Source organism: Bos indicus x Bos taurus, chromosome 16 (assembly GCF_003369695.1).
Source record: "Bos indicus x Bos taurus breed Angus x Brahman F1 hybrid chromosome 16, Bos_hybrid_MaternalHap_v2.0, whole genome shotgun sequence".
NCBI lineage: Eukaryota > Metazoa > Chordata > Mammalia > Artiodactyla > Bovidae > Bos > Bos indicus x Bos taurus.
In genome coordinates, this window is record NC_040091.1 from 43,495,473 (window position 1) to 43,522,956 (window position 27,484).

The window sequence follows — 27,484 nt, forward strand, 5'->3', positions numbered from 1 at the left end:
GCAGGGAGTGGAGCAACAGGGCCCCAGCACTGTCTCCATCCCTGCAGATAGCCTCCCCTCCTGCTCCTGCATTTCAAGGCCCCAGAAGAGGGACAGCCACTGTGGGGTGCCCTGAGGGTAGGTGGGGCTTGTCCCACAGTCAAGGTCAACAGCATGTGGCTGGGGTGGCCCCGTCTGCCTCTGTCGCCAGCCTGCCGTGTCCACACTCAGCCTGTAGCCCACAAGGTGCTTCTGCTTGTTGCCCTCTCCGCAGCAGTCCCTCGGCTCCCACCTCCCAGCCCCACCTGCTCTCTAGGACTCACTACCGCAGCACCCAGCAAGGTGGGCTTCCTGGGCTAGGGGGCCCTCCTCGGAGCTGTGCACCACACCAGTCACACTGTTCTGTCTACAGCTCACATGACTGTCCCCACCACGGACAGAGAATCCTCGAGGGTCCCCACTGTGTCCAGAGCCCCGCCGAGGCACTGACCTGGACGAGCCGCCTGAACTGCTAGATGACAGAAGAGCAGTTCTCCGAGGCACCACGTAGTTCAGTCCTTGCGGTGATCCTCACACCCACTTTATAGACATGGAAACTGAGACTCAAAGAGGCTAAGTCATCTACCCAGGATCCAGTTCGAAAGTCAGAATCAAAACTCACAGTCCTGAGATTTCCCTGTTGGTCCAGTGCCTAAGACTCCACACCCCCAGTACAAGGGGTCCAGGGTTCGATCCCTGGTCAGGGAACCGAAGATCCCACATGCCACAAATAAAGATCCCGTGTGCTGCGACTAAGACCCAGTGCAACTAGATAAATAAATAATCAATAAATAAATATTAAAAACAAAACCTCCCAGTCTTCCCAGCCTGCTGAAAGCCTGAGACTAGAGGCGGGGGTGGCCTCAGGGACAAAGAGGGACATCATGTTCTGCCTCCTGTACCACCGATGCCTGGAGATGCTGCGCATCAGGCAGGGCCCACACTGCAGGGGAGGAAGTGTAAAAAGGAGGCAGGGGCCAGGGAGGATGGACAGTCTAGGTGGCACAGACCTGGAGGGACCAGACAGGGGAGGCATGAGTGGCCATCTCCCAGGCCAAGGACCCAGGGGCATCATGGGACTCTTGGTGCTTACACCTATCTTCACCCCTCACCCTGCACCCCCAGAAGGCCACAGGAAGCACAAGCCCTCCCCATGCAGCATCAGCCCAGAACAATCTGCCCGGAAAGGGAGAGGAAGGTGGCGGCTTCCTCTGGTCCCCACCTGGCTGTCAGAGGCACGGTGGCCCACAGCATCCCCTGGCTCCCAGGGGAAGCTTGGTCAGACCCTCACGCCTGTCCGGGAGCTCCAGGGAAGGCCCATGGCTCAGGGAAGTTCCAGAAGAACCCAGGCACAAAAACCAAACCAAGGTTGGGACTCCCCTCAGGTCTTCACCTGGGTCCTCATTTCCTGTCTATGCGGCCAGGGCAGGCCAGAGCCAGCACACGGATCAAGGCCAGAAGGTCAACAGAGAATAAAAAGCATCCACCCAAGAAGCCCACAGAACTGCGGGGGCTCAAAAAGATCGGCCCCCTTGCCACAGGAAATCAGCTGCACACAGCTTCAAAACTGTTTTCTCCCACCTGGTGGCCTGACACTCTCCAGCCCATGCAGGCGTACATGTGCACGCGCGCACACACACACACACACACACACTTCACCTCTTGGCCCAGGAAGCCAAGGCAATGAGTTTAAATTCTGCCTTCCAACCTGGATCCCAGACAAATGACTTGGCTTCTTTGAGCGTCAATTCCCACATCTATAAAAACATCTTTGAAAACCCTGGAGTCCTGCCGATTTTGATGATGGTATTTATTAACACTGGGGACCATCTGAGCGCTTAAGCATATGCACATTCCCTCTGCCCAGTGAAAGATCGCTTTCCTTCTTCTCTTCCTCCTCCCTCTCCAGTTTCTACATATTCTAAGGTCTAGCTTCAGTGTCACCTCCTCCAGGAAGCCTTCCTGGATTTACTTGCTAAACCTCATCAAAATCCTCCAGAACTCTACTTGCCTCTCACTGCCTTTATTACCCTCTGTCTAACATGATATTATTTCAGAGTTATCAGTATATTTGCCCTTCTTCCCTTCCAAGCAAGCTCTCAAAGGCCAGGACTAAGGATTCTAAATTCCAAGGCATGTTCCCTCCTCAGAGAAGGAAGGTGCATGAACAGTAAGGCCCCGCCCCACCCCAGGCCTTAGAGTTCAGTTACAACAAGGACAGTACTGGCAGCTCATCCATGTCAACTTATTCCATCCACAGGGTCCTCTGACATCCCCATTTGATGGATGGAAACTGAGGCCCACGTCACAGAGGCAAGAAGTACTACAGCAAGACTCTGGCCACCTCCATCTGACTCCGAGGCCAGGTTCATAACTGCTCCAGCCCCCAAACCCAGGCTAGATGCACACCATCCTCCAGAAAAGCCAGGCTAGATGCACACCATCCTCCAGGGATGAAACCCTGGGCCAGAGATGCCACCCAGCAAAGCGCCTGCACTTGCGCCAAGGCAACACATGGCCTCTGAGATCACACAACCCCAGACCTGTTGATAAATAGCAACTTCCCTGAGCCCCTGGAGGCCCTCTCCATCAATCAGCCCCTTGGCCCCAAGCCACGGCCCCTTATCATCCAGCAACTAAAGTGGTCATGCCCAGCATGGCAGGACCCTCAGGGCCCAACATCAAGGTTAAGTCTGCTCGGCTTGGCCAGTGCCCCCACCAAACCAGCATGCAGACATCACCTGGTGAAGCCTGTGGGGGCAGACAGACACATACACATACTCCCTTGCCCATGGGAGCTGTCTCTCACTCCTTCCCCAACAAAATCTACTGTTCCCCAGGCACACCACCATCTCCAACTCACCTGAAGCAGGTGGCCTGGCCAGCTGGGCAGTGTTTCTTTCCCAGGCCCAGTCCCTTGGGAGGTGCAGCCAGCCCCATGGCAAGCAAAACCGGCTATCTCACTTACCTGGCACCTTCCCTGGGTCCCCTGCCCCCGCCCTGGGGGACAGGGCTGACTGGGGAGGAGCACAGGGCCCCTGTTCCTTCTGTAGGACCCAGTGGCCGCTGCACCTCCCCAACCTCCCGCACCTGGCCCCCGCGGGTAATGACTAAGCGATTCCCACCTCGGAGCTCGCCTGGCAAGGGGCCCCGCTGGCTGCCGACCGGCACCATGATGCCCGGAGCCGCACGCAGTAAACCCATAATTGGCGAGTCCTCTTCTTGGGAAAGAAAACCCCCTCCGTGTTTTGTTTTGTTTTGCCCTTAAATGAAACAAATCCACCCACGTAGTTACTGGAAACTCAAGCATGTGAAACCGAACCGTTTGCAAAGAGAATTAGTCAGCAACCTTGTGAGCCGAGGAGTGGTCCCTCCGTGGGTGGAGCCAACTGTGCTCTCGAGGTTCCCAACCAGGAGGGCAGCAGGGTGGCACCGACCTCCACACCAGGTTCCCCAAAGTCCAGGGGATGCCCTGGGAGGTGGGTCAGCTTGAGAACACATTGCCATCTGTGGGAGAGTCCCCCGGCTCCAGGTGAAGGGTGAAATGTCCTTCTCACTGCTATACACGGGGGATGGTTACAAGCCGAGGCTCAGGGTCAGGCTCACGCTCAAATCCCCACTCCGTGAAGTCAGCTGGACTTGCAGGTCTCAGTTTCCTCATCTGTAAAATGAGGACAACAGATCTCCGCCAGTGCCAGAGATCCCCAGGGTCAATCTAAAGGAAGTTCTCTGTGCCTGGTGCCAGAGAGGCAGCCATAAACACACCTTTTGTAGGGGAGCAAAAGAGAGCAGGGATGCAATTGTCTTAAGGCTGTGTACCTCTTGGTGCAGGGGAATTTACTGAGCTGGTTCCCAGCCCTGCTGCTTTATCCAGGATGTGGCACGCCAGGGGGAAATGGGGCCAGGCCAGGTACCAGCAGGTACAGGTCTTGTCCCAGCGCCTTAAGCCCCAAGTTGTGTGACTCCACCAGGCTCCCTGGCCCTGCCCTTCTCATCTGTACAGAAAGGGCACAGACGTTCTATTCTGTGTTGTTTCTTTAAGAACAAACAAAAAACCCTGTAAGCTTTTTTAGTTATTTGTCTACTTAAAAAAAAATCCAGATTCCTGGCCTCCCTTAGGAGAGAAAAAAGCAGACGCTGTAGTTCCCTGGACTCCACATCTCCAGGTAAGACAGCCACCCCCTCGTATGGGACACCCGCATGCCGCTTTGCCACAGTCCTCACCCTGCCCTATAGCCTTCCACAGGCTGCTTCATTTGTGCCTCCTTCCTGGCCCCTGGGGGCATCTGAGTTGGTGACCTAGTTTAAAAGTCTAATTTTACTTAGAAGCATGACCTTAGCCACTTGTCACTCAAAATATCCACAGGAAGTGTCCTTCGAGAAGGTGATTAAAATCTGAGGCTTAAGGCTGATTTTTCTCAGAGGAAAACACAACAATGTAAGAAGACATTTGTGCAAGTCTTGTCGAGGGAAACCCAGGCAGGGTCCTTTGGGGGGGCGGTGCCAGGATGGCTGCTCACAGGATGGGGAGCCCCAGCTATCCAAGCTGACTGGCTATTTTATTTAAGGGACAGGGGAGGTAGGAGTCAGCAGACACAGCTGGACCTACTAACAGCTCAGCAGAGATGCTGAAACTGTCCAGTGGAGTCTGAGGACATTTTCAAGTTGTCTGGGTCCCTCCTGAAGGGAAAAAATCAAGACTCAGGATCTCTCGTTTCCCGGCCTCACCAATGACTCTTGGCACATTCAGCCTCCACTGCTAAGGGCTGAACATGGTGACACAGCAAGGCCAGGTTGGACCCACCTCGATCCCACACTGCAGCATCACATGAACCCCTTCTCCCCTCCCCAGCTTGGCTCCCTCCTTTGCCTGGCTATGGTCTCCTCCAGTGACTGTTGCTTCCAGACCCACTCCCCACCTCCTCCAGATCACGTGCCTCCTCAGGCTCAGACACTGTGTGCAACAGTGATTCAGACCACAGGCTGGGTCTGTATCTAACATGGCTGTGTGTGGTCCCAGGCAAATGACTTCATTTTTCTGTGCTTCAGTTTTCCCATCTGTGAAATGGGCACAATTACCGCCCCCCACCTCCGCCCCGCCGACACACATACACACACACTCAACACTCAACAAGACTCCTGGGAGCAGGATAAGTTAATGCACAGGAAAGGGCTAAGCATGGTGCCCGGCATATAGCAGGTGCTCAATAAACATTAAGCAAAGTGGTCTAAACCCAAAAGGAAAAGGTGATCCTCGTATGCAGGTCCGCCAGGAACACACACAGCCTCCAGTCCCATTTATACAACTGGCACTGGCTGTTGCTGATCCCCTCACGTTTGCATCCTCCATAGCCCCAGACTCCACCTGGGCAGCTGTCAGTAGGTGCTTCCCCCAAACCGTCCTGCTTCTATGAGAGGGCAAGGGCTGAGATCACCCAGTCCTCAAAATTCAGCCCATGAGCGGCTCACCTAAGAAACCTCTATGACTGTATCCACCTGCATCTCTACCAGCACCCAGGAGACTTGGCAAACTTATGGAACTTGGCAAAACTGCAGTTCCCCTGCCCCAGTTTCCACCCTCAGAGAAGCGAATCCACTAGCCCCGACCGTTGACACTCTGAGCCTCCCACTGCTACAGTATCCAGAAAGGTGGGTACTACCTGCTCTGTCTTACAAAAATTCAGGGAAAACAGGTAACCCAAGGCAAAACTTGGTCCTCAAGGGGTGCCCATGATGGAAGGAGGGGAAGCCAGCTCCACTTTTCTGCTGTGTCTAAACACAGTGACTTCATCTGACTAGGACTTATGTGTGGTTCAACCCAAGGAGAAAAGTCCCCGTGGATGTTCCAAATGTACCTTCCTGGTGCATTTTGAAAACAAAAACAAAAACAAAAACATTTTTTTATTGTGGTAAAAGTTTCCCTGGTGGCTCAGTGGTAGAGAATCCGCCTGTAATACAGGAGATGCGGGTTCAATCTCTGGGTCGGGAAGATCCCCTTGAGAAGGAAACGGCAACCCACTCCAGTATTCTTGCCTGGGAAATCCCATGGACAGAGGAGGCTGGCAGGCTATAGTCCATGGAGTTGCAAAGAGTCGGACTAAACAACCAACCAACCAAAAGTCACATGATATAAAAATACTATTTTAACCATTGTTAACTGTACAGTTCAGTGGCACTAAGTATACTCACATTGTTATGCAATTCTCACCATCATCATCTCCCGAATTTTTCACCTTCCTAAACTAAAACTCTGTCCCCATCAAACACTAACTCCCCAACCCCTTTCGCCTTGCCTCTGGCATCAACCATCCTACTTTCTCACTATGAATTTGACTACTCTAGGTACCTTGTGTAAGTGGAATAAAACTGTATTTGTCTGCATCTACTGTATCTGAAATGCATTTTTAAGGTGAACTTAATATATGTCCTACAAACAGATTGTACCTTCTGTTTTTTTAATCCCTCTTCCTGTGGCTAAAATCACACCTTGCACCAAACACCAGAGAACTCAGTATCTCAGGCAGAACCATCTTGGGTGCTGCAATTCATCCTGGTCCTCACCTTTATCTATTCCTAAGAGTTTACTGAAGTATGTTGTGGGGGATGGCAGGGGCAGGAGAGGGTGGAGAAGACCACCCCTAATCTGCCTCTAAGAGAGGAGACCCCCAAATTATTTCCAGCAGCTAAAATAATTTTCCCCCTAAATTGAGCCTCGTATAAAACCCCACCCTGCTCAAGAAAAATGTTGAAGTGCTCTATTCAAATGGCCTGTCTTCCCGCTGCTCTCTGCGGCATCCCTGAGGCTCAGCAGGAAATCAGGGGCTGAGATGATGGGGTCCACACAGCCCCGCCCAGCCTTCCTTAGCAGGTGGTCATGGGACGCCCATGAGATGCCCAGCGTCCCCTTCTCAGAGCTGCCTAGGAAACAATAACACAGTTTCAACCCTCCAAAGCACAAGAGCCCCACCTGACCCTCCTGGAACTTCACGGGCATCCCTTAGTCCAATCTGCCTAGAAAGGAAGCTGTCCACTGCGTGCGGTTGAGCCCAGTGATTGGCTGGCGACTGCTCCCCCACACCAGCCTCTGCTCTGGCTTGTGTTCACATTTTTCCATTTAAAAAATACATGTAAACACTGACTACAAACCAAAACCTCAGTGGGGTGAGACACCCTGGGGGCGGAGGGGAGCAGAGAGAAACCCCAGTCATGGCTCAGGACTCGGCTCGGATGCGCCTCTTGGGTTGGAGCTGTGTAGGCAGCTCTCAGTGCAGGCCATGGCAGCTGAGACAGAGCGGGCATTCAGGGAACACTGGCTGGATGATGAAGGATTAAACAAAAAAACCCTTTATCCCGAGCTGTCTAGACACCCCTGAGAGTGACACAATGGTGTGGAAGACACGCTCTCTGGGAACCTGGAGGGCCTGAGGCAGGAGGTGGGGGGCAAAGGGACAAAACATACAAAACAGCTCATATTGGCCCCACAGGCTGGAACTGGAAGGAAGTGGGGAAAAGCCCTATCTTTTGAACATCAAAGTTCTCCAAAGATGAGGACGATTTTTTAAAGGGACCCTGACATTTATATATAATTTATACGTAATGAGAACAGTTCACATTGGTGTTGCCCTTAAGATGATCCTGCCCAGCTTCACAAAGGCAGGGCAACGGTCTCATTAGAGCTTCTTAAAAGCTCCAAATTGAGAGACCCTCAGACAAGCAAGAACCCTCCCTCCCCCAGAAACCCACTGAAGTGCCCCCAACCCTGCACTTGGCAGGGTCCCTCACCCTCCACAAAAATTGCCTCCCTCTGAGTCCTGCACTTAATCTCAGGGTTGTGTGAGGTTTCCTGGGATCAACCCAACAGGCAGGTCCAACAACATGACCCATTGCCTGTGTGGCCCTCCCATGGCAGGTGCAGGAGCTCCAGGGGTCTCCCCAGGAGCCCCTACACCCGAGGGAAGGTGCAGGGCCACACAGCAGTGGCACAACCCCAGCCAGAAACCCCAGTGTCCGTCAGCCCTGCAGCCAGATCGCCAAGCAGACAGTAAATGATCTGCTCACCGAGTGTCTAGCACATCCAGGCAAAAGGACTGGGGCGCTGAAGTGATGCTTCCAAGAGGTACTGGTCAGAGTGCTGACCACAAAGCAAACGGGGACAAGATGTCTAGTTTGTGCGGGCATCACAGGAGCAATGTTTGGGGTCAATGGGGGGAGCTGACAACTCCTGAGTCCGGTGTTCAGGGCTCCCTGCCACAGGGCAGCTGGCCCGTGGGCGTGATCCTCCTTGTGAAACCTGTCCCTCCTCAGGGTCACTCTACTGCAGCCCACCATGAAAACCCCCCAGTCTAGAGCAAGGCCCCCTAGACAGTCACAGAAGCCCCCCACCAGGCCCACTAGCATACCTGGCAGCTAACTAGTGTCTCCAGCACACGTCTCTCGTCTCCACCTGCTCGATCCCAGATCCCAGAGGGCCCAGAGCTGCTTCCCACCCCTCTAGCGTGGTGTCTGGGAAACAGTGCCCAGTAAACGATGCAGTGTGCTCAGCAGGCACAGCAGAAAGAACACAGCTGTTGATCAGGCCAACCCTCTATCACCCACAGAGCCATGTCACCTCTGTGGTTCAGAAGACATCTCTGATGCTCACTTTTCTCCTCTGTGAACAGGGAGGTCATGCCTGACTCACAGGCTGTGAAATCCATCTATGGCGGCAGGCACGGTGCCTGGCACACGGGGGTGTTTGATGCAAGCTAAGACCATTTCCGGCAGAGTCGTACACAGAGCAGAGGGGCAACGAGACACCCTCAAGGAGGTGTTGGTCCAAGAATGGGAGGAAAAGGCAGGGAAATGTTGTCAGAGGGCTCCTATGACTACCAGGCCAGTGTGCCCTCAGGTGACATCTCAAGGTCCCCCCCAGGCCACCGTCCCCACTTCTGGGCCTGTCAACACATCGTCTCCCTACCCACAGTCATGGCACCATGGCTGCTGACTGAGTCAAGGGTGGACACAGAGCAGATGACCCCACTGCCCGTGGACACTGGTCAGGACATCACCGACCCAGAGCAGGGCAGAAGCTCTCGGTCACACCGCAGATGAGACAAAGACAGTCAGGTCTCAGAAAACTGGGAGGAAAGGGGAAGAGAAAATACCTGGCTGAAGCTAAAGCTCTGCTTCCAGACGGGTCAACAGGATTCGAAAGTGGCACCAAACTGCAACACTATCAGAGACCAATCCTGGAAAAAGTTCCCACCCCGGGAGACCACCACCCCCAGCCTTGGAGCTGGTCCACAAAAGATACAGGCGACTCTGCTGCTTGAGAGGGAAGGAGCGGGGCAGGAGGGCCGCAAAGTGAGGTCAGACCAGGCCGTGCCCTGAGGGCTGTGTCGGGCTCTGGAGACCCACCCTACCGGTGACAGTAGCTGTTGAAGGGCTTTAAGAAGGGAGCTGAGACTGCAGGTGCTCACTTTTAAAAGATGACTGGAAAAAAATTCAGAATAATGAAGAAGTCCGCGGACTGCAAGAGGACAGTGTCTGGGTCTTTGGTGGCAATGGAAAAGGAGCCAAAGGCAGGTGTCTGCTGTTTCCTGCATTTTCCAGGTGGATGTTTTAGACAAGCTCTTGTTTCTACCTTCGAGTGACCCCCAAGCGAGTCAGGAGGGGAAATCCAACTTCCTTCTAGGAAACACTTCAATCTGCTGTGCCCCACGTAATTAGCCAGAAGCCGGACACAAAAGGCCCCAGAGTGGATGGTTCCATGTATAGGAAATATCCGGAATGGGCAAATCCACAGAGACAGGACGCAGACTGTGCTTGCCAGGGGCTGGGGGAGGGACACGGGAAGGGACTGCTTAATGGGCACAAGCTTTCTCTTTGGAGGGAAAAAGTTCTGGAACTAGATGAAGCTGGTTGCACAATACTGTGAGTGTACTAATTGCTACTGAGTTGCTCACTTTAAAAATGGGTAATCTGGAGGACTTCCCTGGTGGTCCAATGGTTAGGACTCCATCCACATTTCCATTGCAGGGGGTGCGGTTTTGATCCCTGGTCGAGGAATTAAGATTCCACATGCCATATGGTACGGCCAAAAGAAAAGAAATTTAAATGGTTAGTTTTATGTTTTGTGGACCTCACCTCAATTAAAAAAAGAAAACTATAATCAGCTAGTATCACAGAGCATATGGACACATCCTGGAGTTAGAACTACCAACCCCATTTACATGTGTGTGTGTGTGGTGGGCATCATTTCCCCTCAAACCTAGGGCCACTTCTGATTCTTGTCAGCCCCCATCAGTCAATGCACCAGGCCACAGGTGACATGTAACCCTCTAGCCTGTCTCACAGCTCACTTGTTTCTACTGCTCCCCTTCTCTGTGGCAGAGCGTGGTATTTAAGTGTGTAGACCCGGGAGCCAAGGCTGCACAGTTCAGCTCCTAGCTCCCAGCAGCCCTGAACTGGTCTCAGTTTCCTCATCTGTAAAATGGGGTAACACGTACCTATTCTACAGGCCTCACTGACATTATGAAGGCTGAGCCACTTGGCCACACACAGCCCCTGGGAGAGCATCCAGAGAAGCCAACCTCCATTAGGTGGCTGTGGGTGGCAGTGCTCTGAGCCCAGCACTGTGCGTGCATTCATGCTGCCCGCTCTCCTCCTGATCTCCTGTGTGTGGTTCTTCTTCCTACAATGGTGACTCCATCACATCCAAACTGTCCAGCTTGGCGTTCAAGCATCCCCAAGCCCAACTTGCCTGCCCACCTACGCCCACATCCCCCACACTCCCTTCTGCATCTGGGCTGGAGGGTAAGAAGCATACCCCAGGAGAATGGGTTCTCCCCTGCCTCACACACCAGTTCTGTGGTGCCCAGAGGGCTCTCCACAGTCAAAGCTACCTAGTGAAAATGTAATGAGCTGGAGCAGGAAGCAACATGTACCCCACCACGATGGAGGCCCAGGACTCAGCCACCCTGCTGTGGGGACTCATGGCCAAGAAGGTGGAGACAGCCAACAGAACCAGTCATTGCCCTGAAACACTCAGTCACTGCCTTGAAGAGTCCACACGAGAGCCCATCCTCCAGGTGCATCCACTGGGTTCTGCCCCTCCCGGTGTGAGCAGCCCCCAAAGTCCCCCCTCCCCATGGGAACACCCTCCAGTGTCCTCCCCTCCCCATTGGAGTATCCCCCGGTGTCCTCCCCCTCCCTGTGGGAGTGTTTCCTAATATCCTGGCCCCTCTCCCCCACAAACTCACCTCCTGGTGTTTTCCATCCTCTCTGCCCTCGTTCAGCCCCACTCCAGCCACACACTGGCCCACACTCACCTTCCACACCTGCCATCCTTCCACCTGAAAGGCCCACTTGCCTCCTGACGACCTTCTCTCTGTCAGTATCCCTCTACGCCCCAGGGTAGGTCATCAGGGAGACAAGCCTGCATCTCCCACTCGACAGATAGGACCCGGAGAGCTAGGAACCCCCCTCAACTCCATCATTGTATTCTCAGCCCCAGCAGACTGGCCACACACGACAGGGGCTCAACAAAAGTTTGAATGAAAGAATGAACACAAGTGGGTCAATAACAGCACACGAGAAGAGGCTTGTTTTGGAGTTCCTGATGGTCCACGGAGCCGTGGGGAAGATGCCGATCTGGGAATTGAAAACTTGGCAGTCAGGTCCTATGACGAGAGTCCAAGGGGTGGGGGTAGTCAGCAGGATTCAGATGCTGGTGACTGAAGCTAGGAGGGGGCGAGGGGGGCCGGCATGAGGAGGTGGGTGGCCCAAGAGAGATGTGAGGAGGGGTTGTGGGTGGGGGTGGGAGGGGTCTGTGGGGGAGACAAGGTAGAAAGGGCCAAGAGGCAGCAGCAGTGGTCCAGGTGGAAGGGGGCGGGGGAGAGTGCTCTGTAGGCGGAGAGGGGGCCACGGCGCCAAAGCAGCAGGATGGTGAGTGGACATGAGCTAGAAGGTCCTGGAGAGCCTGGGCAGTTAGCACGGGGACCTCCAGGAGCTCCTGGAAAGACCTTCCAGTGCCAGGGGAGTGAGGGAGGGGAAACCAGGTGTATGTTGCCCTGGGAACGAGAGGCTGGATGGGGCTGGAGGGGCCACTTCTCCCACCCGAACAGCAGGTCTGGGAGCTCTCGGCCAAGTGAAGCCTGAGTCCTGGGGCCCCTCCCCCCGGCTGTGACCCTGGCTCCCAGGTCCATGCATGACCCCATGAGCAGCCTCATCTACCTCTGACCAGCTGGAGGGCACAGCAAGCTGTGAAGCTGGGCCAGTCACATTGGGGAGGGGCAGGAGCCCCAGAGCCCACCATCAGAGCCCCCTTACTCTGCATTCCCACAGGGACCCCTAAGGCCCACGATGAGGGCTCCTTCCCGGGAGCCTATAACTCTCAGGGAGAGCAATGAAAAAGCAGAGACCGAGCGTCCAGCCTCGCATGAATGGATAAGCAAGATATGGTCCATGCATACAATGGAATGTTATTCAGCCCTAAAAGGAAGGAGATTCTGACGCGTGCTACAGCACAGATGACCCCTGAAGACATCATGCTAGGAAAAGTAAGCCAGTCACAGCAGGACAAGCACATGTAATTCCAGTTATCTGATGGGCCTGGAGTGGTCTAATTCACAGAGACAGAAGGTAGAATGGTGGTTGCCAGGGGCTGGAGAGGGGAGGTGGGGAGCTAGTGCTTAATGGGGATAGAGCTTCAGTTTCACAAGATGAAAAGAGTTCTGGAGATGGAGGGGGTGATGGTGGTAGAACAAAGTGAAGTACTTAATACCACCGAGCTGTACGCTTATAAATGGTTAAGATGTGGACTCCTGGTGATACAGTGGATGGGAGTTCACCTGCCAAGGAAGGGGATACGAGTTGGATCCCTGGTCCGGGAGGATTCCACATGCCACAGAGCAGCTATGCCCGTGTGCCACAACTACTGGGCCCAGGTGCTACAACTATTGAAGCCTGTGCACCTGGAGCCTGTGCTCTGCCAGAGAAGCCAGGGCAATGAGATGCCCTGTGCACCACAAGCAGCCCCGCTCGCCACAACAAGAGAAGGCCCTCGGGCAGCAACAAAGACCCCGTGCAGCCAAAAATCAAATAAAGAACTTTTAAAGGTGGTTAAGACATAATTTTGATGTTATGTACATTTTACCGTGATTAAGGTAAGAGAGAGAAAAATCAAACCCTTAAGCCAAGAGAAGTCTTTCCAGATGGCCTTTGGGCATCCAGGTGCCAACTGTGGAGACCCCAGCACACACCCTCTTTGTCGGGGTGGACTCTCCCAGGACACACAAGCCAGGTGGGAACACTAGGCTGAGGGTGCTAGTGCCAGGGTCTCTTCCCCAGTTCTAGCTGAAATGCTGGGAATGAGGGTTCCATGCCCCAGGCATGCCTCACCTCATGCCAAACACTCTCTTGTGGGATGGCACTAACCCGCTTTAAAAGAAGGTTCCAAAGTTTCTGTCTCCAGCCCAGACCTCTCTCTTGGGCCCTAGGCCCACCTGCCATCTGGACATATCTGCAGAGACCATCTCCACCTGGGACAGGTTCAAGGCACACCCATGTCTCCTTAGCCCCCAGCCCTCCCTAAAGGGTCACCAGCCACTCTGACCTCTCAACAGACACCTGCAACTCTTCCCACTTCTTCATGCCCTACGCCCAACAAGTCACCAAACCTGCCAATTTCACCCTGAAAATGTGGTCACTGCCATCCGCCCGGCAGGAAACAGATGTGACGGAACCCAAGGCAACATTTTGAACAACCAGAGGCCCCGAGGGCAGAGCCGGCAGCTGTGTGTGACCACAAGCAGCTTGTCCAGCGAGGGCTGTTCACAGCTGGGGCACCTGTCAAGACCGTGTCACCAGGTTGATCCTAGATTTCTACTCAGTGTGGCATTGACATCCCACACGTCCACAGCCTTGGGACCGCATGACCCACCACCTCCTTCCTCCTCCAGAGGTACCCCGAGGGCGGCCGAGGCTCTCACGCCCACCATCATCCACAGGGGAATTCAAGACGGTTAAGCTCAGGCTTAGGTCTGGCACAGCACTTGTGGATCAACCACTTCCACATTCCTGCTGTCCAGCCCTGCCTGAAAGCCCAGGCCTGCCTTGCCCAGGCCCAGCCTTGGTTGGGGGGCGCAGCTAGGGTTGTGCCTTGGCAGCTCCTCCAACGGAGGCCCAGGGAGCCTGTGTGCTATGTCTCCCAACCAGCAGACGCACTTCTTCATTATGTTGGGCAAGGAATAGAACTTTTAAAACACAAAACAGCAGGAAGTTTCCCAAACGTTTTTTGGGTTGCAGCGGGTGGTGCGTGGCAACAGGACAGATCCCTCTCTAGAGCCACCCTCCCCTTGGCCCAGCCAGGAAGGACCCTCAGCTCCAAGTCTGGAAAAGTACCTTTACCCCAGCTCGCCCTCCAAAGTCCACATCTTGGATATTTACGTGCATGAAGTCACTTCAGTCGTGTCTGACTCTGTGACTCTGTGGACCGTTGCCTGCCATGCTCCTCTGTCCGTGGGATTGTCCAGGCAAGAATACTGGAGTGGATTGCCATGCCCTCCTCCAGGGGATCTTCCCGACCCAGAGACTGAACTCATGTCTCTTCTGTCTTCTGCATTGGCAGGTGGATTCTTTACCACTAGTGCCACCTGGGAAGCCCCTTGGACACTTAATGCTTCCTCTAACAGCTTCTTAGGAAGAACTCACAGGTAACCTGACATTACGTCTAAGATTTGTTTCCCAACAAGCCAGGAAAGGGCTTCCCAGGTAGCACAGTGGTAAAGAATTTGCTGCCAATGCAGAAGATGCAAGAGATACCGGTTCAAACCCTTGGTCAGGAAGATCCCCTGAAGGAGGAAATGGCAACCCACTCCAGTATTCTTGCCTGAAGAATCCCATGGACAGAGGAGCCTGGTGGGTTACAGTCCATGGGGTCCCAAAGAGTCAGACACGACTAAGCATCCGAGCCATACACAAGCCAGGAACAGTACGTGTGTGTGATGTGTGTTTATGTGTGGGTGGGGGCGGGCGTGCATATGTGCATATACATTCATGTGTGTGCATGCTGACACTTGAAGCTGGTGAGGGAACCTTATATTTCTCTCAATTTGGGTATATGTTTGAAATTTTCCATAATCATAACAATTTTTTACTTAAAAATTAACACATGCTTCCTTAAGGAAAGGCTACGGTGATGGAGGTGGGAGGCTGTACTGATTAAGGGCTTAGGTGCCAAAATCCTAACCTTGGCCAAGCCATGTGGACAGCGGAAGAACCCACTTGCTGCCCTGGGTTCTTAGGAAAAAGACAAGGGTTAATGTGTCAAGGACTCAGATCAGAGCCTAGTAGCAGATAACATTATTTCTCTTTAATATTCTTATTCTTACCATCATCAGTGTCAGACAAGATCTCACCCATAAAGCACTTAGCAGCACAGTGTCTGGCACCTACTGGAGCAGAATTTTTACTCTTAGATTGGGGAGGTGGGAGGGAGGCTATCAGATAACCGAGATATAGGAGAGCACTCAGCTGAAAGTCCAAAATAAAGGTCCTTTTAAGCCTGAATTTCATTAGTCAGGCCTGTGGAGGAAGGATGAGATTATGCATCCCTAGGTGGATCGAGGCATACCCTGTGCTTCTGTCCTGATTAAGAAGCTCATTCTCAAACTTTTCAGGAACAAAGATAAATCGATCATGAACAACAGCCAGAACCTAGCTCTTGGGAGGAATTGTTGCAAAATTCCCAGACGAAGCTCGTGAACACAGCTCACAAACTGTATGAATCAGAGGTTTTACTAAATGTGAAAATACAAGGCAGGCAAGTCTCTGCTCACCCAGGAGGAGAGGGAAGGTGGGAGAAGGTACGGCCCTGAGGGAACATGCAGCCATCATTCTCAGCTCAGCAGCAGGCAGTGTGGGCCTCCACCAGCTGGACACCTACCCTCCTCCCCTGCTTCAAAGGAAGATGACTGCCCAGGCCATGTCAGAGTTTTACCAGGCAACCCAAGGGAGCCCACTGAAGGGTGGTTTCAGACTTGCTGGAGCAGCCCAATGAAAGTAGCCTCTCCCAGCTCCAAAGTGACATCATCGGGGACCCCGGGCAGAACCACTCCTCCCTAATAAGCCCCAGAACCCACTGATTCTCCCTAAAGCTCCAACCTCTCTGACGCCAGGCCTGCCCTGCTCGTGACTGTCAGAGCCACTGCGGTCAATGTGCCTCTGTTTTTATTCTCTCTGCTTCCCTAGTGGGAGCCAGACTGGGAAAGGAAAGGAAGTTTGTAGAGTTATTATTGCATTAGGCCATGCCACCCCATCTCTCTCTCTCTCTCTCCATCTACTGGGTAAAGCTCGCTCTGCAGAAGACAAAGCAGTAAAAGAACAAGAAAACTGAAATGATCTGATCCAGCCCATCACTTGACATCTGGGGAGACACGAAGTGCCTGGCCCATGATCTCAGCACTAGCGACAGTAACCAATGACAGTAACCAACCAGTAACAGTTAGGGCTCCCGAGATTTGGTCCACAAGCTCTGGCTGTGCAGTCTGGGTAAGCCAGCCACCCTCTCTGGGCTTCTGCAGGAAAGGAAGGGTCGGCCCAGATGAATGCCCCATAAGTATTAATAAGACACGGCTTCCCCAGCTCTGTGATTCCCAGTGGGGGAGCCACTGGGAAGGGGGTGGTGTCAGGAATGGGTTCATCAGAAAAGGGAGGGACAGCCCCGCCCCCTAGCTTGCTTCCTGTCCTCACACCCAAACCAGGATTCCAGGTTTGCCCCCCCTAAATGTTCTACCCAGGAGAGAATTCTTTCAAGGACACCAGGCTTTAGTCACCAGAGATGCTTTTTTACCATCAACACCTGTTAAAACTCAACTCATGACCAGTTTCTGATGCTACTGGCTGGAGCATTTAATTAAATATTACTCACTCAGGAAGCGGCCCCTGCCAACTCACCCCCGAACTGTTCAGTTCATTTTCAGAGAAAAAGAGAGAGGGAGGGAGGAGCCTGCACCCTCCTCAGCTGGTACCAGGCGCCCTGCCCTCCTGCCCTGTACCCTGGTTCAGGGCAGCCCTGTTTTGAGAACCAAGCAGGGAAAGGCGAGTTAAGCGGATCCAGGAGCCAGCGATCCTCACTGCCAGGTTACCATGGATGGCACACACACACACACACACACACACACACACACACACACACACTCAAGCCACACAGACACACACGCACTCAGAGATGCACACACATTCACAGAGACACACTCACCACACACACACACTCAGAGGGGCACACTAACTCGCACAAACACACACTCAGAGACACACAGGCACACACACACAAACACATCACACATACACATTCATACACTTATTCACGCACACACGCAGACGGGCTCACAAAGACACATACTCAGCACACACCATACTCACACACACAATTCGCCGTCCCTCCCCGGCATACCAAGCCATCGCCCCGCGGGGCCGTTAGCATTGCCGGGAGCCTCTGCCTTGAACTTGAACAGGACAGCTACCACCGACTGACCCGGGCTGCTCTGGATTTTCTGTTTTAATCGATTTCCCGACAGAACTCTCGGCTCTCCCCTGGTTGCCCGAGCAGCCGCGGCGGCTCCGGGGCGGCGGGGAGGGCGGCGCCGCCCGGGGTGTCGCCCGGCGGGCTCCCCGGGGGAGGCGCCGCCGGCGGAGCTGGGGACCCCCGATGGTGCTTAGTTGGGCCGTGATGCGGATCCCGGCCCCCACCGGCGGGAAGAGCGACAGTAACTCCGTGGAGTGGGGTGGCGCTGCCCCTGAGCGGAAGGGGCAGGTCGGCGCCCCCGCCTCCGCCGTAGGGACGGTCCCGAGCCCCCCCCGCCCGGCGTCTGGGCAACTAGAAGTCGCCGGGGGCCGCCGTGCGTCCCGGGCTTCTTCCTAGGTCTGCAGCCGCCAAGGCTCAATCCCGGGTCCGACGGTCTCCGGGGCCGCCTGGACTCCCACCCCGTCTCGTCCCCGCAGGTGGGGCCCGGGGCCGTGCGACCTGCCCGCGCCTGCACGGGCAGCAGCCGCAGCAGCGCTGGGCGGCGCCCCGGGCCCCTCTCCTGGGACCCGTGCCGAGAGAAGGGTTCCCCACGCACCCGTACCGGGTCTCCAGGCGGGACGCCACCCCAGCCCCGCGCCCGGGTGCCCACTCGATCCCCAGGTGCTGCGATTCCAGCACGCGCCTGGCCGGGACCCCCACCCACCCAGTCCCCGCGCCCGGCCCTGCCTACCGCTCCGGGGAGGCTGCCGCCGCCGCCCGCTCTCCGGGGCCGAGGAGGCTTCTCGCCGCAGGGAGCGAAGTCGCCTCCTCCCCGCGGCCCCGGCGCCAGCGCTGGAGCCTGGTGCCTGCCGCGAGCGCGCTACTTCTGTGCACAGAAGAAAATGCAACCAAAGGCTTTAAAGTGAAAAAGGAACGCGCTAGGGGCGGGACCAGCCCGCCCCCGCCCCGCCCCGCCCCTCTTCTTGTTGCCTCGCCCCTCCCCCGGCTGGGGCTCAGGCGGCCGCGCGGGGGGCGGCGTGCACGGCTGGGGCGGGGGGCGGGTGGTATGTCACGTGCCCGGCGGTCATTCCACCGCCTCTGCCGCCGCCCCCCTCCTCTGCCTGCGCCATCGCCCCACCCGGAGGCCATCGGGGCGCTCCGGGCGGCGCCGAGGCTGTGGTCCCTCCGGAGGCGTCTTTGGGAAACGCTGGGCAGCCTCCGCTGGGTAAGAGGCCTTGGTTGCAACACCCGGAGGGCTGCAGCGGTGCTGGGTCAGCGTAGGGGCGGGGTGGGGGGGGGGGGGCTTACTAATAATAATTTTTTTGGTCTCTTGGGAGGGTCAGGGTTATTTCAATAACCCTGGCAGCAAGGCTTTGCTTGTTTAGTCGCTCAGTCCTGTCCGGCTCTTTGTAACCCCCTGGGCTATAGCCCACCAGGCTCCTGTGTCCATGGGATTTTCCAGGCAAGAATACTGGAATGGGTCGTCATTTCCTTCTCCTGGAGATCTTCCCACCCAGGGATCGAACCCACTTCTGTTGCATTGCATGTGGATTCTTTTCTGCTGAGCCACCTAGGAAACCCTCATCTCAAATTATCAGAAACTAAAAGTTCTGTACGTCTAGGGCACAGGAGAGCAGTTCATTGGCCAGCAGATAATCCAAGGACTGCCAGTCCTGCTGGAGCCCCGCCCCCCCCCTCCCCGACTGAGGCACTTCCATCTAGGTGGACCCAGGGAGGGTGTCTTGGGATTCCTAGACCCTGAGGGGCCAGTACCAGGGCATCACCAGCTTCTTGATGGCGTTGAGCATACAGCTGGTGGTTCCCCATGAATGTTTGTTGAATGAATGAAAGAGTGCCAGGCGGGTACCCACCACCCCCACCCCACCAAGACTTGTCCGTATAAAAGTGTCAGCTGGCTCCAAGCCACCAAAGGAGTTTTCCTCCACTCCCAACAGAGCAGTCACTTGCCCTCTAGAACTGGGAAGATTTTAAAGAAAGAACTTTTGAAAGATCAAATCTCTTTACATTCCTCCACCCCCAGTAGTGTGTAGTGTTCACTGAAGGGCATGGAAGATTCACATTGGAGAAGCTGTTAAGAAAAATGTGGTTCCATAGTAATTTCATCTTTACCATAACTATAAGGGCAGAACTGTTACTGACTTGTAGAGATCAGGCAGTGAACCCTGTAGGGGTTCCTGGGCACAGGGAGCCTTTCCGTTCAGCCTCCAGCACCTCCTGGGAGTTCTAAAGGGCTGTTTCAAGCAGTTGCATATCCAGGAAGAGGGGTGATGCAGAGTCAAGGGAGGAACAACCAAGAAACAGCCTTGGGGTAGGGTCCTCATTCTGCCTCAAGGGACACACTTAACAGTGTCTTAAACCCTTGATGGGGCACGAGTGGTAAAGAATCTGCCTGCCAACGCAGGAGACACAACAGACTCAGGTTGCATCCCTGGCTGGGGAAGATCCTCTGGAGTAGGAACTGGCAACTCACTCCAGTATTTTGCCTTGAAACTTCCATGGACAGAGGAGCCTGGTGGACTGCAGTCCATGGGGTTGCACACAGGCGGACACGACCGAGTACACTGAGTACATAGAATTGAAACCCAACAAATGGAAGATGTCAGCATTCTCCATGCCTTGGGAGGACCACCTGAGGCCAGACTGAAGAAACCAAAGTTCATCAAAAAGATTACCTGGTGGACTTCCCTGGCAGTCCAGTGGTTAAGACTCCTCTGTTTCACTGTAGGGGACTTGGGTTCAATCCTTGGTCGGGAAACTAAGATCCCACGTGCCTGACTGTGTGGCCAAAATTTTAAAAATAAAGATCACCTGAGAGCAGATCAAAGGACTGCAGGCCCTGCACACAGCCTAGTCTTACCAGCAACCCCACCCTTGTACTATTGTTATAAAGCTCCTCATCAAATCCTCCAGTGTTGAGACACACAGTTTTCAAAGACAGGAGCCCACAGAGGCCTCCTTTGCCTGGCAAAGCAATAAAAGTATTCTTTTCTATGTCATCCAAAACCCTGTTTCAGAGGTTCAGTTCGGCACCACTGCCCAGAGGCCAAGATTCCGGCATCAGCAGGAGTAACTGGTGAAAGGCCTCGTGGTAGCAGAGCTTGGAGTTCAACTTTGTTGTTGTTCTTTAATCATTGTTCTTCAATCTCTGCGACCCCATGGACTGCAGCACACCAGGCTTCCCTGTCCTTCACCATCTCCCGGAGTTTGCTCAAACTCATGTCCATTGAGTCAGTGCCATCCAACCATCTCATCCTCTGTTGCCCCCCCTCTCCTTCTGCCTTCAATCTTTCCCAGCATCAGAGTCTTTTCCAATAAGCGGGTTCTTCGCATCAGGTGGGCAAAGTATTAGAGCTTCAGCTTCAGCATCAGCCCTTCCAGTGAATATCCAGGGTTGATTTCCTTTAGGAAATTTAGACTGAGGCAGACCAAGGTATAATTCAAGTGGCAGTCCATCCATCTGGGACCTGAGACCCCACCTTTGATACGAGGACCCTGAAACACACTGTTCCAGGTAAGACAGCCTCAGCACTCCCACATATCAGCTCTGATCCAGTGGGTAATGAGATCGCACTGACCTAAATTTCCCAGAGGAATCCCTGGGGAGTGAGCCTTCCTCTCCTCCACGACGTGGGCAGGTAGGCCGACCGATGCTGGGAAGCTGGTCATCCCGCAGTGACTGGGAACAGTGTTGAGCAATAGTGGAGTCCAGATTGTAGGAAAGGGGTGTATACTCGTCCTATCAGCACGAACAGTATTGTTTTGTTAAAAAGATACATGTTATTGTTCAGTCCCTAAGTCGTGTCCAACTCTTTGTGAGCCCCCTGGACTGCACCACGCCAGGCTTCCCTGTCCTCCACTATCTCCCAGAACCTGCTCAAATTCATGTCCATTGAGTCGGTGATGCCATCTAACCATCTCATCTTCTCCCGCCCCCGTCTGTCTTGGCCTTCAGTCTTTCCCAGTATCAGGGTTGTTACATATTGTGACATCAGCAGATAACCATCCAGGAATTAGAAGACTGACTCAAGTCTTAAACCACTTATCTGTCATTCCATGGGGGTGAGTAGGGAGGGGGCATGATGGGCTTCTGGTGGTGTCATCTCCCCCCTCAACTGCACCTCCACCTCCACTTACATTTCATCACTTGCATAAACACAGTTTGTTCCCTTCTCTGTTTTGGGAAAATTATGGGGAGAAATTGTTAGATAACAAATTAGCTGTCGGCTGCTTTTTCTTTTTTTTTTTTCTCTTGTGGCCACACCACACAGCATGCCAGATCTTAGTTCCCTGACCAGGGATTGAACCCATGCCCCTTGCAGTGGAAGCTTGGAGTCTTAACCACTGGACTACCAAAGAAGTCTCTCAGCTGCTGTCTGTGATGATAAAAGGTCTGTCCAGAGCTATCTCAGACACACTGCAAGCCTTTAGAGCAGACTTCTGCTGCCTTCACAAGCTCCCGCCTCCTTGGGGCTCCCATTGTCTCTGAGTCCCTTTTGGTGTTTGAAGGGAATGGATGAGAGAGTTGGTATTAGACAAGTAATGCAGACCCCAGCTGCCATTCACCAACTGTGTAGTCTTGATTGTTGTTGTTCAGTAGCTAAGTCACATCCGACTCTTTGCAATCCCATGGACTGCAACTCACCAGGCTTCTCTGTCCTTCACTATCTCCCAGAACTTGCTCAAACTCATGTCCATTGAGTTGGTGATGCTATCTACCATCTCATCCTCTGATACCCTCTCCTCCTGCTCGCAATCTTTCCCAGCATCAGGGTCTTTTCCAGTGAGTCGACTCTTCCCATCAGGTGACCAAAGTATTGAGCTTCAACTTCAGCATCAGTCCTTCCAATGAATATTCAGGGTGGATTTCCTTTAGGATTGACTGGTTTGATCTCCTTGTAGTCTCAAGAATCTTCCAGCAGGCACTGTCATTCACCAGCTGTGTAACCTTGGGCGAGTTACCTAATCTTTCTAGGACCCAGTTTCCTCCTCTGTTGAATCGTTCTACATGTTTCCCAGAATTTGGTGGTGGGGGAAGGGTAGCAGTCATGCCACAAATATTAATTGAGCACAACATGTGCAAGGTATTGTGTTAAAATGAAATGCAGAAAGTTTTGAGGAGTGTCAAGATAACAGACACATTTTAGATACTATTACTTTATTATTGGAGTATGATTGTTTTTCAGTGTTGTGTTACTTGATGCTGTACAACAAAGTGAGTCAGAGATACTATTATTGACAATAAAAAAAAAATAAGTTTTCTAGAAAATCATGGGATCCATAACACAAAAGTGTGACAAGATCCACCAGAACAAAAAGAACTGAAACATATTTTTCGAATTTAGACCCATTCTGCATCCTTAATACGAGATGTCATGAAGTAAAACTGAAGTAGAGTAGACCTTACCTTTCAGAACTTTGATCTTAGAGCATTCATGAGTTAGTGCGGGCCTGCTCAGTCAGTCGTGTCCAGCTCTCTGTGACCCCGTGAAATGTAGCCTGCCCTGCTCTGCTCATAGGATTTCCTGGGTAAGAATACAGGAGTGGGTTGCCATTTCCTACTCTAGGGGATCTTCCTGATCAGAAATCGAACCCAAGTCTCCCATGTCTCCTGCACTGGCAAGTGGATTCTTTACCACTGTGCCACCTGGGACTTGGTAGACATTCTCTTCTTTAACTCTTCTGGGGTTCACTCCGGATCACATAATTAGCAGACAGTGACACCTGCTGTCAGAGTGTGATATTGCAGTGTAGCTCTATCAGACACTGCTGGTCATCAGAACAAAGGGGTGATGTTGAGCAAAGTTTCCGCAGGTTAATTTTTTTTTTTTAATTTTTTTAGCTGCATCATGTGGCATGTGGGATATTAGTTCTCTGACCAGAAATCGAACCTGTGACCTCTGCATTGGAAGCATGGAGTCTTAACCACTGGACCACCAGGGAAGTCCTCAGCTACTTTAAATGAGATATTGGGTAGCAACCAGGCTTGAGGAGAGTTCCTATGACCTTGAGAAGAAATGAATAGATGACCTTGGATTTGTCACAATAATTATTGAAAAGTTCTTCAAAAACACTTTTAGTGCCAGGAAGTGAGCTGGCTGAGACCTTGATGCCTATCTTGACTCTCCCGTGGACATTTTCAATAGTCTTTCAGTGTATTTTTCCCCCATGGGAACATCTTCACTATTATAGTCAAATGCCAGTACAAGTGAAGCACCTCTCCAAGTATTTATTCTTTTACTAAATATTGAAGAACCAAATGAATAAGTATTGAACAGCACTATTCTGCAGGCTGGAGAGAGAGCAGTGAACAAAATGGACCAGGCTCCTTACCTCAGAGAATTTCCATGGGAGGGGGAGAGACAGGAAATAAACAGTAAATGAGATCATTTCAGAGACTAACTGATAAGAAAGAGTCGTTTTATATAAATTTGCTCTGTGGACTATTTTTCTTTAGGAACAAACGTGTATTCAAGTGGACTCAGTTCGACTGTTAAGACTCTACATAGGGGACTTCCCTGGTGGTCCTGTGGCGAAGACTCCGTGCTCGCAGTTCAGGGGGCCCAGGTTTGATCCCTGGTCAGGGAGCTAGATCCCAGATGATGCAACTAAGAGTTCGCATGCCGCAGTTAAGAGCTCACGTGCTCCGATTAAGATTTGGTACAACCAACCAAACAAATATATACATTTTTAAATCTCTATGAAAAGGTTCTAGAAAGGTCACCCGTCGTCCCAAATGGCAGAGCAGAAACCCCTGATAGTCAGGGACTCATATTTCCTTCCCGTTCCCCCACAGCAGTTTGCCATGTTTGGTCGACCCCTTGAAAATGAGTCCAGACTCAGCTTTGACCTCTGTATTCCATGCTCATCTCTGGATACCCATTCTTCCAGCTAGAGGCTCTACTACCACACTCATTAAGCAAGCATTTTAGTGGGAGTGAGCTCCCATTCTGTGCTGTGAGCTTTTAAGGTTTAGCATTGATTCCACAAGAGACCAGTTTGGAGAAAGAGATGAATCAGCTCCCATTCTGCCTCACTGCTGGCAAAATGCCTCCAAGACCTTACAGCATCAGTCCTTTCACTTTTCTGCACAAAGCCTGGCACTTTCTGGCTGGGAATTGGTGATGCTGGTTCTGTATGCTCATTGGCAATGTCCTGAATATGTCTCTCCAGGAGAGAGCAGGTTGGAAGAAGAAAGAATTAAGGTATCCAGGGGCTTCCTTGGTGGCTCAGTGGTGAAGAATCTCTCTCACAGTGCAGGAGGCACAGGTTCAATCCCTGGTCTGGGAGGATGCCCATGTGCCATGGAGCGCCTGAAACTAGGCACCACATGCACCACGACCATTGAACCTGTGCTCCAGAGCCCACGAACCGAAACTACTGAAGCCTGCATGCCCAAGAGCCTGTGCTTCACGAGAGAGTAGACCCCAATCGCCTCAACTGGAGAAAAAGCCTGGACAGCAACCGAGACCCAGCACAACCAAAAGTAAACAAATAAACTTTAAAAGAGAGAAAGAATTAAGGTATCCAAACCTATTGTATGATCGTGGAGGAGGATTCTGTGAGTAGAGAAGGCTGCCCAGCTGAAGTTCCAGGCTGAGCAGGGAAGCTTCGGTCAGCCTCCTGCCTGACCCTGGGAACAGGTTCTGAGAGGTAACTTCCAGACATGGGAACACGCCGTCTGTCATTGAGAGCAGAAGGGGGAAAGCAGGGCACTGCTGGGTGTGGCCAGCAGGGCAGCACGCTCTCTCGGGCAGGGCACCCAGGGCTGACCGATGGCTGGCTGTGGGCTGTGGGGCATCTACAGGGTCGGTGTAATGAAAGGAGAAATCACTAGAGCGGTTAGGGAAGTGAGGAGAGAGTCCACCCCAGGATTTCCCTCTGCGGCCATGATGAAATTGGATGGGCATCTCTATGCTCTTCCATGGGATCTTAATGTTGACCTTTGCATTAAATCTCCCAGACACTTTCCTGAAGGCCAGCACTGGGCCTGTCAAACTTGCAAAGCATGCAGGACCCTCCTGGAATTCTGCATCTGTTTATGCCCATATGCTTGATCTTGCTCAAGCAAATGCTGACTGAAAACTGCTGGAGAGAAATATTTATTGTCCTCTACCCCAGCCACTGGAGATGGTCCTTCCCCACCCCGTGACCTGGAACTCAGACTTGTTTAGGCCAATGGGATGTAAGCAGTGTGTGGTGCAACCAGACTGAAATGAGCCTGCACCGCTGGGCTCTACTTCTTGGCACCTCTGTGATCATCAGAAAAGCTTCTCAAGAGTCTCTACTACCCCTTCTTCCTTGGGATGAACGTATAGAACAGAGCTCTGAGCCACATCAGGGAGCCTTAGATTCCAAAGCAAAGTCACCCAGTCAAGCCTGGTGGGAGCAACTGGCCCCCAGCCATCCTGCAGAAATGTGAGTGAGAACAAATGATTTGTGGCTGGAAGCTAGTGTGTTTTAGGGTGGTTTGTTATGCAGCAACAGCCGACTGATGCAAGAGCCTACAGTGCGCGGAGCTCAAAGTAAAGTTAGAGTGAAAATAACTCCTGTGACAGGTCTACAGAGGAAGGGGTACATAGGAGAGCGTGCAACGGGAAGACAGAATCGGGTCGGATAGGATGAGAGCTGGGAGCTGGAGAAGAGGCAGAGGATGACTAGCAGGCAAGGAAGGAAAATCCAGGCAGAGAGGCCCTGGGACGATGCTTCACGCAGGTGGGAGCTTGACACTTGGAGGAGCTGCAGCAGGGAGTTGGAGGAGCCAGGAGAGATGGGGGAGGGGGCATTCATGTGGGCTGAAGGGACAGGCAGAAGGCATACTGCCTAGAGCCTTGTGAGCACGATAATTATTCCGATACACATTTTGCATATATCACTTCCACTGCTGAGTGGGAATCAGATTGGAGGAAAACAATCAAGCAAGGTAAAATAATCATAGTTGAGCCATTAAACAAAGCCAGGGACCTTTAGTTGCTCCTCAAGGACTACAGATAATATGCTTAGCCATGTCCTTTGACATCGAAAAAGCAAAAGAGTTCCAAAAAAATCTGCTTTATTGACTGTGCCAAAGCCTTTGACTGTGTGGATCACAACAAACTGTGGCAAATTCTTAAGGAGATGGGAATACCAGACCCCCTGACCTGCCTCCTGAGAAACTGTATGGAGGCCAAGAAGCAACCCTTAGAAGTGGACGTAAAACAACAGACCGGTTCTAAATCGGGAAAGGAGCACGTCAAGGCTGTATACTGTCACCCTGCTTACTTAACATATGCACAGTACATCATGAGAAACGCTGGGCTAGACGAAGCACAAGCTGGAATCAAGACTGCCGAGAGAAATATCAGTAACCGCAGATGACACCACCCTTAAGGCAGAAAGCGGAAAAAGAACTGAAGAGCCTCTTGATGAAAGTGAAATAGGAGTGAAAAAGTTGGCTTAAAACTCAACATTGAGAAAACTAAGATCATGGCATCTGGTCCCATCACTTCATGGCAAATAGATGGGGAAACAGTGGAAACAGTGACAGACTTTATTTTGGGGGGCTCCAAAATCACCGCAGATGGTGACTGCAGCCATGAAATTAAAAGACGCTTGCTCCTTGGAAGAAAAGTTATGACCAACCTAGACAGCATATTAAAAAAGCAGAGACATTACTTTGCCAACAAAGGTCCATCTAGTTGAAGCTATGGTTTTTCCAGTAGTCATGTATGGATGTGAGAGTTGGACTATAAAGAAAGCTGAGCACAGAAGAATTGATGCTTTTGAACTGTGGTGTTGGAGAAGACTCTTGAGAGTCCCTTGGACAGCAAGGAGATCCAACCAGTCCAACTTAAAGGAAATCAGTCCTGGATATTCATTGGAAGGACTGATGCTAAAACTGAAACTCCAATACTTTGGCCACCTGATGCAAAGAACTGACTCATTTGAAAAGACCCTGATGTTGGGAAAGATTGAAGGCAGGAA

General features: G+C 52.6%; 1 protein-coding gene across 2 annotated transcripts in view; it reads right to left on the reverse strand.

The window, feature by feature from the left end:
* The window catches only part of LOC113906606 (SPRY domain-containing SOCS box protein 1), a 134,861-nt gene that overhangs the window by 52,969 nt on the left and 54,408 nt on the right, over nucleotides 1-27,484 (reverse strand). Inside the window, exon 1 of one of the 2 annotated variants that reach the window (XM_027564987.1) lies at nucleotides 18,255-18,400. The exons of the other annotated variant lie outside the window; for it this stretch is intronic. The gene's annotated coding sequence lies outside the window, so the exon portion shown is untranslated. Of the gene's footprint in view, nucleotides 1-18,254; nucleotides 18,401-27,484 lie in introns of those variants that run through there. 2 annotated transcript variants of the gene reach the window in all.